Genomic DNA, 11,301 nt, shown 5'->3' with positions numbered 1-11,301 from the left:
TTTTGTCAGAATTACAATCGCTCAAATGTTTGATACATATAGTACATTTACATCATAAATATGAACTAATGGAGAGGAATCTCCTTATGTTGGTTGTACAGGAATAGAAAATCTTGTGAAAAGATATGGAAGAGAAGAATGAGACAATAAAACAGTCTGTGATGGCAGAAGAACAAGTTGAGGCCCCAGCTTCACAAAATGTCAAAGGCCTGACTGTAGCAGTTTTGCCGGTGCAAATTACTGCACAAATGGCCCAGCAAATGGCCACTTTCTTTCAACAAATGGCTGATAATCTGTCAGCCCAAGCCCAAGTACAGACCCAACCCCCACAAGGGCAACATGAAATAGAGAAGAGGGAGAAACCTATGGGTCAGAGCTCAAGCAGTAATTTGAGAAAGAGAAAAGAAATTGAGGAGCCCCGAGCTCAGGGATATAACAGAGGTGGATCATCAAGGCAGAGACCACCAAGGTCCAGTCGTCGAACAACTAAAAGTTCCTACCCTTCTCGTCAATGTGAAGCTTGTGGAAGATATCATGGTGGAATATGCTATAAGGCTATTGGAGCCTGTTATAACTGTGGAGGCACAGGACACTTTGCCAAGGATTGCACCAGTAGTCGCAGAGTTGGACCACCTCCTACTACTGCAGAAGGGTCAGTTCAGAGCCCTGTCACTAGAAGTTCACAACCACCTAGCAGAGGTAGAGGCAGGGGTAGAGGTAGCCCAGCAGGCAGCCAAGGCACAGTGAAACAATCAGAGCAAGACAGTGCTCCGGTTAGAGTCTACGCAACGAGACAGAGGGAAGAAGTCGAGACATCTGATGTTGTGGCTGGTACCTTCTCAACTTTTAACTAAGATGTGTTTGTGTTATTTGATCTGGGTTCTACCCATTCTTATGTGAGTGCTAGCATCATTGATTGCATTGTTGTTCTATGTACAAAAATGGACTTTGAGGTGCTAGTAACAAGTCCGTTAGGACAGGAGGTCAGGGTTAATAGAATGTATAGAGATTGTGCTTTGGTGATCCAAGGACACACTTTTCTATCAGATTTCATTGAAATGCCCTTTAGAGATTATGATATCATCTTGGGCATGGATTGGTTAGCTAGGCATCATACCATGATTGACTATAGGCTGAAGACAGTCACTTTCAGTCTCCCTCAGTACAGTGATGTGGTAATACATGGGAAGAGGTAGCTATTGCCATCAAACATTATTTCAGCTGCACTAGCCAGAAAATGATCAGCAAAGGGTGTGAAGCATACTTGGCACATGTGGTAGACACCCAAGTGGGGAGTCTAGCATTGAGGGACATCCCTACAGTATATGACTTTCCAAACGTGTTTCCTGATGAATTGCCAGGATTACCTTCAGAAAGAGAGGTGTAGTTTGAAATTAATGTTATGCCTGGTGTGGATCCAATCTCCATAAAACCATATAGAATGGCACCAGCAGAGTTGAAGGTACAGTTGCAAGAACTACTTGAAAAGGGCTTCATCCGCCCTAGTGTGTTACCATGGGGAGCGCCAGTATTGTTTGTTAAGAAGAAGGATGGCACTCTTCGTTTATGTATTGTTTGACCTAGGGTCTGCATACTTTTATGTTAGAGTTAGAACTATATGTTCTGTTGTTATTCCTTTACAGGGGAATAAATTTTGATGCATTAGTGATTAGTCCTTAAAATAAGGATTGTGATAATAAGTGAAATTAGTTTTGGAAGAGTTTATCGGCGAAAAGTATTTTCTAACACACCATAAATTATAAAGATAAACGGCAAGCCTAGTTAATGTAAGGCAAGAGGACGTAAAAGTAAGATGCGGTAATAGAATTGTTCTAGATGAAGGCAGAGATGTTACAGTTGTTAATTGTTAATAGATATTGTAATCAGAATAAGTTTCAGATATCGATGAATTCGAAAAGGATAAAAGATGGGAAAGTTTGATCTATTGGGATGTATCGTAGTAACTATGCAATGTTCTTGATGTTTATACTGTAAGCTGTAGATTACAGTACTGACTTGAGATTATTGTGTAGAGCTACGTACTACTCGATAGTATACCTAGATAAGAATAGTTACCAATGGCATCTGTTTTGGTATAGTTATGCCAGGATAGAATTTAATTGTTAGAAATAAGTTTGAAAATCCTACTTAGGGATCTAAAACTCAAAGGTTAGAATATCGAAAGGTTATAGTTCAGTACAAAAGGAAGTAAGTTATAGAATATTAACAGATAAACAGAGTTATGAAAGTAAAAATTTCGAACAATTGGTTCAAATATAACAAAGAAATGTTACGAATGTGAGGAAGACTATGGACTAGAATGGTCAGAGGACCAATGACTAGATAAATGATTCTAACATGACCTCAAGGGTCATTCAAGAAGGAACATGAATCGAAATATTAGACAGGACAATAGTAAGAGAAGATTGGTGATATACAAACAAATTAAACATTGTATTAGATTGTTAAAAGTCTTATACAAATTTGAGGAAAAGAAGATTATTCGATCGTATAAAAAGGAAAAAAATAAACGTATGACTATTGTAAGATGACTATTGGGTAAAATTTCGTTGACGAAATTTATTTTAAGGGGGGGAGAATTGTAACACCCCTAAGTTCGGTAGTGCGTTCTACTGTTCCTATGACCAGTGTTGTCCAGACAGCTAGGATGCCTAGAACTACACTTCGAGATGAGTGAAGAGACATAAAATAATGAAATACAAGAAAAGAAAATACAAGAAAAACAAAGAAAAAATAATAGTAAAGAAATGCAACCAAGTTAAGCGAGCTGAGAACCCTAGCGATGGGTGACCGCACTGGGAAGTCACGGCGTGGACCGTTGACTAGCCCTGGACTGCGAAGAACCCTGGAAAATATTTTTAGGACTTAAATAGACCCCTATTGAAGTATAAATATCATTAGAAATATTAAATGAAAATTAAATAATTAGTACAAAGAAAAGTGAGAAATCGAAAAACGGACAAAACCCGGTGTTACCGAAAAATCGGGAATACAACCCGAACAGGGGCATTGTGGTCATTTGACATCCCGAATTGTCTTTTGACCTAAATATCCATTGAAAATAAATAATATTACACTTGGAAAATATAATGAAAAATTAATTTAGGGGTACCTAAAATAAATAGCAAAAATGGGGTTCAATTTAGGTAATTAACACATTTTAAACATAAAATAAGATTGATTTTAAGTGAGTGGACCACTAAGGAATTTAAAATGTATTAAGTGGGCAGATTGCTCCACTAAAACATCATCTTCAACTTAATAAATCTCCATTGCCGTAGATGAAGAGCTCCCAAAACCTCCATTGCCCACACATTTTATGTTTAAAATGTGTTAATTACCTAAATTGAACCCCATTTTTGCTATTTATTTTAGGTACCCCTAAATTAATTTTTCATTATATTTTCCAAGTGTAATATTATTTATTTTTAATGGATATTTAGCTCAAAAGACAATTCGGGGTGTCAATTAACCACAATGCCCCTATTCGGGTTGCATTCCCGATTTTTTGATAACACCGAGTTTTGTCGTTTTCTTGATTTTTTGTTTTTCTTTGTACTAATTAATTAATTTTTCTTTGATATTTCTAATGAAATTTATACTTTAATAAGTCTTTAATTATGTCTCGAAACTAAATTTCGAGGGTTCCCTGCAGTCTTGGGGTTGGCTATTGCTGCAAGTAACTTCCCCGTATGTCACCCATCTATGTCTTTGGCTCATTTAACTTAGTTTCATTTCATTGCTATTATTTTTCCTTTGTTTTTCTTGTATTTTCTTATTTTGTATTTCATTATTTTATGTCTCCTCACTAACATTTAAATATAATTCCAAGCATCCTAGCTATCAAGACAGACACTGTCACCGGAACAGTAGAACGCACTACCGAACACAGGGGTATTACATCCAATATGATATCGATGATAGAAAGTCTACCTCTGTGTAACACCCTCACTGTAGCAATTTCCACACATTCTACTGTTCCGGTGACCGGTGTCGGTCTTGACAGCTAGAACATCTGGAAAAATATTTAGACTAGAGTGAGGAGTCATAAATAACTTAAATAAGTGTAAGGAAAATTTATGAAAAATTTTAGAAATAAATTACAACCAAGTTAAATGAGCCGGTGCCCTAGCAATGGGTAACCGTACGGGGAAGTATCGGTAAAGACAGTTACCAACCCCAGACCCAGGGGAAAATTCATGAAATAATTTTTGAGACTCCAGAGAAAAGTCATTGAGGTTTCTATGGCATTAGAATGCCAAGAAAATGCTTAGAGAAATTTTTAGATCAGTATAGACAATTTTGGCTCAATAAGCCAAACGGAGGGCATTTTGGTCATTTCGTCTTTAGAGATGATTTTTGACCAACTTGTCTATTTGAGTAAATAAATTATATGACATAAAATATGAATAAATATTGAAGAAAAATTAATTAAAAATGAATAAAAAAGGAAAGAAAATAAAATGATATTAAATAACATTTATGACATCATACACATGTAAAGATGATGCAATTAAAACTTACTAGACAATCATAGAGCATAAAAGGAGATAAAAACAAATAGAAAAATCAGTTTCTTCTGCCTTAGGACTTCCATGCCGGAAATCTCCATGGGAGAGGTCATTCCTTCTTCCTTTTTATTTTTCTTGAGTTCCACCAATTTACACCATAAAACTCATAATCCCTAACACTAAACTTTGATAATTGACCTTGGGCAGAAGGTTGGTACAAAAAAGAAGAGGAGAATTGAAGGTTTATCAAGTTGGGAATTCCATCAAATAAGGTTAGTGCTATTTTCTTCCATATTCTTTTAGTAAACTTAAATTTGAGCATGAAAATGGAAAGAATTACAAGAAAAAAATTAAGAAATTATTCATGTTTGATGGAAGAAGAATTTTTGTCAGCATGTTTACCTATGGGAATTGATGAATTCAAATGAAATAAAATGCGTTTGTTAGAGTTGCTTAGTAGGTATTTGTGATTGAATGTGTTAGATGGCATGGATAGCATGAAATGGACACTTTGGGAATTAGGGTTTGTGAAAAATTAGAGTTTTACTTATGTAATGGTATATTAACATTGTAATGGTCAATTAGTGACCATTTGAATGTGTGTGAGGAGGAATTGAAGTGAGTAAGGATGTTGGAGTTGAGGTTAGGCATGCTGCCCTTGGTGACCTGCAGGACTGGTTGTGAGTCCAGCAGGTTTGGGCAGCTATAACTGGAGTTGTATTAGGTTCAATTGATGCAAGGCTAATTGGACATGAAACTAGACACATAATAGCACAACTTTGGTGAAGAAACCCTACCCAGAAAACCAAATTAAGTTGGCCTAAAAATTACCCTAATCCAAGTGACCAACATGCTGTCCCTGGAAAATGACCAAATGAACAATGTTTGTTCAAATGGTCATAACTCAGTGTAGAAAGTTCAATTGATGTGAAATTTTACCAACATAAATATGAGACATAGACCTACAACTTTCATAAGGAACACAAATCTAAATTCTGATCATAACCTAGTCAAATTGCCAACCAAACTTAGGTCACCAAATCTGGCAGAACCAAATTGCCCAGAAATTCTGGGTACAGGTCAATCCAGCTAGTTATGGTAAAATGACCATAACTTGAGCTACAAAAATTCAAATGGAGTGATTCAAAAAATGAAATGTAACTAGATACAATAAGGAACAACTTTCATTAAGACAATTTTGTCAAATTCCTACTGTACAAATGACCAATGGAACAGTAAACCTAGGGTATGAAATCTGAAAATTTTGAATAACATAAGATAAGCTTTGAAATGGTATTGGAAATCAATTCCAACAAAAATAAAAAGCAAAATGTGGTATCTTGGTGAACTTAGGTTCAATAAATTCATTATGTATTAAAAAGTCAATAATTTGAGTAAATAATAATATGAATAGTAATATAAAGACACAAAGTGTAAGAACTATATTGTTAAAGGGAAATTAAGGCCATAAATTTGAAATCCATGAAATGTTCATGGATTGCTTGAAACATGAAAAGTAATCCACCTAATTGATGTGAATAGGTAGTTAGGGCTTATATGCCCATCACAAATAGAATTCATAAACTGATGAAATGAGAAAGGAAAAATGTTTTGAATACAATGGTACATGTGAACCATTGTTTTGAATTATGATCAATATGAATAACATAATGAATGAATAAATGAACCATATTAATGTATGAATGAGACATTAGTTCTCATTATTGTAGAAAGGAAAAGTACTTTGAGTACAATAGTATAAAAGGATAATTGATGTGAATTGTGATCATATAAATGATCAAATGAATGTATAAATTATAATTGAAATTTATCATGAAATAATGAAGTCATAAAATACAATATATTAATATTTAATGATATTATATGCCCTTGTATTGCCTAAACATTTGTGTCAGATTGGATAGTTTGGCATGCCAATAGGGTATTGTTTTAACAGTACTGCGAAAGGCTTTATGCCTGCATTCATGGCTTTATGCTAACATTCATGGCTTTTATGCCCAATTATCTGTTATCATGGCATTTTAGCCATACTGACTGCATACGTGGTTGACGTTTTGCGTCCCATGGTATGACGGCCCGAGGCACCACGTGTCTAGTGCCAACGACCCGTTATCCTGTTTATTCAGCCTATCGTAGGTTACTTGGGTAGTCTAATTTATTAAAATAAGTTATGAATATTATTAATTAAAAATGTTAGAAAGTAAATAAATGAGAAGAAGTTCTGAAATAAATTAGATTAGCTCCAAAAATTTGTTCATTAGAATGATTTGAAATAAATTAAATTAATTCTAAAAAATTTAAATATTACGAAATAATTGTAAACAACTCAGAAAGTATCAAGGAAGTGATAAAAAGACTAGTAGAAGAATTATAACTTAAATAACATTACAAATGAGACTTTCATAAGAATATAAGTATAAGTTTAAATTTTAGATTTATTTGTACATTATATATAAATGATTATTGTAAACTTATGATAAAAGAGATTCTAGGGAGAAACATAAATGACAAAAAAATGTACTACATAAATGACAAAAAAAAATGTATTGTATGGTAAATTTCATATGAACCCAGTAAAATTCTTGAATATAGAAAATATGATCCAATTATTTTTATTTGTATACATTATTTCTTGTTATATTATTGCACCACTAAGTAGCAATGCTTAGCGCGATGGATTTGTTTTCTCGCGCAGGTACTGAAGTTAAAGCCCAGCAAATACCAAACAGCAATTTTGGAGTTCTGATCTGCAGAGTGTTCAAGGTTGTCACCTCCTCAGCAATGCATGTAAATAGGGTCCATATAGATCATATTATGTATTTTGTACATTATAATTAGTTATTATTTGTAATGTAAACTATGAATTGTATATTGAAATATAGATTACGGAACTGTAATTAATTTGTAGATCATGTAAATTATGAAATTATGTAATTATTTTGTAAATTATGTAAATTAAGGAAATTTGAAAATTTTGCTTATATAATATGGGAATGTTTACATATGAATTGAGTATGAATAGACTTGTACAAATGAGTATGTGAATTACAAGAATTGAATGTGAGATGAATATGATAAGCATGAATGATAATTTTTATTGTAAAATATTATTAAAAATTTCAAGCAGGTGAATAGTAAAATACGTCAACTGATAATAAAATAGGGGAAACTCCTCTGGTTTCTCCGTAGAAAATTAATTGATATTAAAATATAATGAGATCAAATTATTAAAGGAATAAAATAAGATAAGATAGGGTGCTCTGGCACCGAATGTAGCACACCTCGCTCAGCTACACTATAGTTGGGTGAGGGGTGTTACACTCTGGGTATGTGTTCATTTGTAATAGAGGTGCAGTCAGTTGGAAGAGTTCCAAATAGAGTATGACTGAAGATTCCACTACAAAGGCTGAGTATATTGCTGCATCAGATGCTGCAAAAGAAGCTGTTTGGATATAAGGAACCCTAGTCTCACCAGAAATCGAAACACATAGAAAGGCACTACCATATTATCAGAGAGATAGTTGGGTGAGGTGATGTAGCCATGCAAAAAATAGCATCAGCTGAAAATCCAGCTGATCCATTCACTAAGCCTATGTCACAAACTCATCTAGACCGACATCTTGAGAAGATGGGTCTAAGATATTGTAATGAATGGCTTTAGTGCTAGAGGGAGATTGTTAGTAGTATGCCCTAGAGCATATTATTTAGTATGTATCTTGTACATATTTTATTAATAAAAAGGCATTTTCACTTTTCTGTTTACATAATATATTTATGTGTAATAAAAAAGGTCTATTGATATTTTGTTATAAATTATATTCTTAAGTTGTTAAGAATATGAGTGACAGTATTTCTAGCACAAAGTATCATAAATTAGTTCACAATCGAGGATACTTCACACAGGACATAACTTATCCAGAAATATTATATTCATGTTTATTCCCAATGTATTTATATGAGATATAAATAAGATGGAATGGTGAGTCTAATGCCATATAACAAACATGATAGGCACTTATGCATGATAAGTAGGCCGAACCAATGACATTTATGATGAGCATATGGAGTTTACTCTTGTCAATGTATTGTCATAAATCATATTAGTGTATATTATCTTTAGACCTGAGATAGCACAGTTATGTTGTATATAGGTGGTTTGAGTTTGATAGTACTTTCATACTTATACTGTGTATGGGTATATGGGCATGTGTGTTAGTAGTATGCCCTAGAGCATATCATTTAGTATGTATCTTGTACATGTTTTATTAATAAAAGGCATTTTCACTTTTCTGTTTACATAATATATTTATGTGTAATAGAAAAGGTCCATTGATATTTTGTTAGAAATTCTATTCTTAAGTTGTTGAGAATATGAGTGACAGTATTTCTAGTACAAAGTATCATAAATTGATTCACAATCGAGGATACTTCACAATAAGGGCATGACTTATCCAGAAAGATTGTAATCATGTTTGTTCCCAAGTTATTTATATGAGATGTAAATAAGATGGAATGGTGAGTCTCATGCCATATAACAAATATGATAGGCACTTATACTTGATAAGTAGGCTGAACCAGTGGCATTTATGACAAACACATGGAGTTTACTCTTGTCAATGTATTGTCATAAATCATATTAGTGCATATAATCTTTAGACCTAAGATAGCACGGTTATCTTGTGTATAGGTGGTTTGAGTTTGATACTGCTTTTATACTTGTACTGTGTATGGGTATATGGGCATGTGTTGACTCCTACTAGTTATATATGGAGATAGGTGTTGATCAAGATGGAATCTGTTACCCTAAGTAAATAGGGATAAAATCCTATGTTCATTTAATTGTTCTTGATGTTTCAAGTTCCTATCCAGGACTGATAGATTTAATCAGAAAAGAGTTTCTGATGAGAACATCTTTTTAATCAAGAACTGGAATTAAAAAAGAACATAATATTCATAGCAAATGGGGTTTGACATAAATCATGACTTCAGCTCAAATTGGAATTTTGTAACAGAGAGATTTTAGTGCATGGTAACATATGATTTTAGGTTCATTTAATGTAAACCTTATTACTAATTGGGTGTGTAACACCCCTATGTTCGGTAGTGCATTCTACTGTTTCGGTGACAGTGTCTGTCCGGACTGCTAGGATGCCTAGAACTATCTTAGATATGGGTGAGGAGACATAAAATAATGAAATATAGGAAAAGAAAATACAATAAAAACAACAGAAAAATAATAGTAATGAAATGTAACCAAGTTAAATGAGCCGAGAACCATAGCGATGGGTGACTGCACTGAGAAATTGCAGTGTGGACCTTTGACTAGTCTTGGACCACGGGGAACCCTAGAAAATATTTTTAAGACTTAAATAAACATCTATTGAAGTATAAATGTCATTAGAAATATCGAAGAAAAAATTAATTAATTAGTACAAAGAAAAACGAGAAATCAAGAAAACGACAAAACTCGGTGTTACTGAAAAATTGGGAATGCAATCCGAATAGGGGCATTGTGGTCATTTGACACCCTGAGTTGTCTTTTGACCTAAATTTCCATTAAAAATAAATGATATTAAACTTTGAAAATTGTCACACCTTATCCCTTGTAAGGCATGACATGTTCCCGTAGCATGCCTAATGAATCACCGAACTCCACCTACCGATAACCCATTAGTTATGCTACAAAGGATTTTAAAACAAACCATAGCTTTTTATCTTATCAATTCTTTTGCGGAAAACTGTATAAGAATAGTTAAAATTCCATGCAAACATTCATTGGAAATAATGATAGACTAAATATTGCAAAAGTTACATTTTCATAAGTCTCAAAGTAAAATACAAAATAATTACAAACTCAAAATGTGATAGCAATGCAATGTTTTTAAATACAAACTGCTCAATGTCCGTACATCCATGCATATAGGTACAAAATACATCAAAAGGAAATTACAGGGGTATGACTACAATATATACCCACAAACAATACCAAAATGTTGCTTCCAAGTCTCTCACTCGGCAGCTTTCTCCTTTCCTTTACCTGCGACAGCATAAAAAAAGCTATCGCTGAGTATATCACTCAGTGGTGCACAACTAATAACTTTAAAACTTAAAGTAAAACATAATTTGTCAAAGCATAATAAATCACATTTTTCTTAAGCATGAAAACTTCACAATAGTTCTAAGTTCATAAGAGCCATTTATTGGAATAACATTTCAAATGAGAAATCACACTTCATAAATCACAATTCACAAAGCATTAGTGTTGCCAACATCAACACACAGTTCAGGCCATGACACAAAATTTTACGATCAGTGCCGTGTTGTACACCACGACAAAGCAATCTCAACCTCACTAACCGTTATTAATGAGGGAAGGGCTAGCTAGCTAATGAGTACTCATATAGTCTTACCCCACTAACCATTATTAATGGGAGACATAATCAATATCAATTATAAAACCCCAAGTAGCCATTACTACTAGGGAGTTCAAGGATCACATGCTAATCGTGGTTTCAAAACAACTTTCAAGAGTTTCTAAATCAATAATCACGTTTGCAAAACAATAGCATATTCAAATCATCATAAAATCCATAAAAGGGGTGGCAACACATAAATTTCTCAAATACAAGAGAAAAACATACCTCATTCAAAATAAACTCATTTCAAATTAAACTCATTCAAATAAACTTATTCAAATCAATTTACGAAGCTAAAACAAAGAAAAATGTTAGTTGTGCACAAACCTTCA

Source organism: Hevea brasiliensis, chromosome 12, assembly GCF_030052815.1.
Source record: "Hevea brasiliensis isolate MT/VB/25A 57/8 chromosome 12, ASM3005281v1, whole genome shotgun sequence".
NCBI lineage: Eukaryota > Viridiplantae > Streptophyta > Magnoliopsida > Malpighiales > Euphorbiaceae > Hevea > Hevea brasiliensis.
This window is presented reverse-complemented; position numbering follows the sequence as displayed.